The following is a 2,199-nucleotide window of genomic DNA, read 5'->3' as shown; positions in this document are numbered from 1 at the left end:
GGTCCAGGATGTGAGGGGACGAGCAACTAGTCCAGGACTTGTTGCCCCCTACACAGGGCTTTCAAAAACAGCATGAAAATGTTGCTGAATCCTCTGATGCTGCCCACCGGTCCCTGTAAAAGAAACAAAGAAATGAAAGGGGTTTGCAAGCAAGGCCTTTTCCCCAGTTGCCTGCTCTGAAGCTAGAGTCTGGCTGCCCTGAGGTGAGACACTGCATCACCCTTATGCTGTTTCAGGGCCACTGAAATGCCTTTGTATTTCAAAGACTAGATGGGCTGGTACTCTGCCCACTTTGCACAGGGTTCAGTTTTCAGCACAGAAATCAACAAGTCAACAAGGTTCGCACCTTTGCAGCATCTCCAACAGAAACAGATGGCGTGAGAAGGCAGACTGGCTAACAGATAACCTATTGTATATTTGCTGAGAAGGTGGCTCAGAAAAGAACCTAGTTACTTATCATTGCCTGCAGATGACATGTCAGTTCTTCCCAAAAATGTATCGGTGTACATGGGGGGGGGGGGAGCAAAACTGTAAGAACTTGATGAGACAGAAATATTAATTTGATTTTATTGTATGAAGTTTGACTAACAGGGCATATGAATAAATCTGCAGCCTTAAATGGTTACAATTTCTTTCAGCACTAGGTTTCTATGGAAACAGCAATCCATCATGTTTTCCGGAATTTCATTAGCATGGCACAGAATGAAACAAAGGGAGGGGGAACAGATATTTCTCAAATTGCACATGACACTTCTCTAAAAATAAAAAAAATCATCATTCTGAATTTGTTTAAAATGTAATTTTTAAAAATTCTGATCATGCCATTAAGCAAAGCTAAGAAAAGCCATTTTCATCCAGCATTGGGGAGGCAATCAGGCACAAGCAAGCAGGAAAAAGATACAATAAATTAAAATTGAATCTCCTGTGGCTCAACAGTTAAATGAATACATTTGCACACAATTGCCGATCAGAGCTGGCTCCTGTTCCACCAGATGGAAAAGTGGGAAGGAAGAAATGTGTGTATCGGTTTGGCTAGAAAAGTAGTATCTGATGGATGTGAATACTATGGGAGGAATGATTCAGTGCAGAGAGGTCATACAATATAGCTTTTTGAGTCATATACTCACGTGACATTGCCTGCAGATCCACAAAACCTAATGTGCATATACTTACACTGTTTCTCAAACTGTGGGTCGAGACCCACTAAGTGGGTCACAAGCCAATTTCAGGTGGGTCCCCATTCATTTCAATATTTTATTTTTAATATTGTAGACTTTTATTGTTACCATATGTGACTGCATTTGGGGAAATGTTACAGATCTGTACATTTAACAGGCTATTAAGTATATGCTTTTAACAATGATAGTAACTGGGACTTATTCCTGGATAAGTGTGGGTAAAATTGACGCCTAGGCTTGTTAAAAATTTTCCTGCTTGATGATGTCACTTTCAGTCATGGTATCACTTCTGGTGAGTCCTGACAGATTTTCATTCTAAAAAGCAGGTCCCGATGCTAAAAGTTTGAGAACCACTGGCAAACATTCCCAGATTCCCCTTGTTTAATCAATGAACAGATTTCATTTCCTTCTGTTGAAAGCACTGGAAGCGCAAGGTAGTGGTGGGAATTCATGGCAGTCCTTGACTGGGTCATGGAGGTTGACAGGTTTGGTTGTTACATAGTAGATATCCTGCACTCCAGCCTCTCTCTTCCCATCTTGGTTGGTTGGCAACCTTCAGTCTCGAAAGACTATGGTATAAGCCTACAGCACCCAGTATTCCCAGGCGGTCTCCCATCCAAGTACTAACCAGGCCTGACCCTGCTTAGCTTCCGAGATCAGACGAGATCGGGCATGTGCAGGGTAACAGTTGCTGTTGGTCCCATCTTATGTTGTGGCCTGTTTCCCAACTCAAGAGCCTAGTGGCCATTTGCAAGGCACACTACACACTGTAGCCTGCATGAGAGTAACATTTTGTCACCCCCATCTTGGCAGCAAATTCTCAGCACTGAAGCTTTACAGAGGGATGAACTCTGCCTCTCATCAGAGATGATGCAAAGTCTTCCTCTCTGATCAGCAAGAAGACCTTCATGGCTTTAAGTGAATAGATGGAGGAGTGGTACTAAATGAAGCTAAGCTTCTCCTGGGGTGTCTAGTGCAGGGATGCAAGGTTAGGAGATCATGGACAACACCCCAAGGCATC

At 43.0% G+C, this 2,199-nt stretch overlaps 1 pseudogene; it reads right to left on the bottom strand.

Annotated features, from left to right (window-relative positions):
* Positions 1–1,757: 1,757 nt before the first annotated feature.
* On the bottom strand, positions 1,758–1,877 carry LOC136643122 (5S ribosomal RNA; annotated as a pseudogene).
* Between the last annotated feature and the right edge of the window lie 322 nt (positions 1,878–2,199).

This window comes from Tiliqua scincoides, chromosome 2 (genome assembly GCF_035046505.1).
Source record: "Tiliqua scincoides isolate rTilSci1 chromosome 2, rTilSci1.hap2, whole genome shotgun sequence".
NCBI lineage: Eukaryota > Metazoa > Chordata > Lepidosauria > Squamata > Scincidae > Tiliqua > Tiliqua scincoides.
The sequence above is the reverse complement of the archived record's forward strand: the minus strand, read 5'-3'. Positions and strand labels throughout refer to the sequence as shown.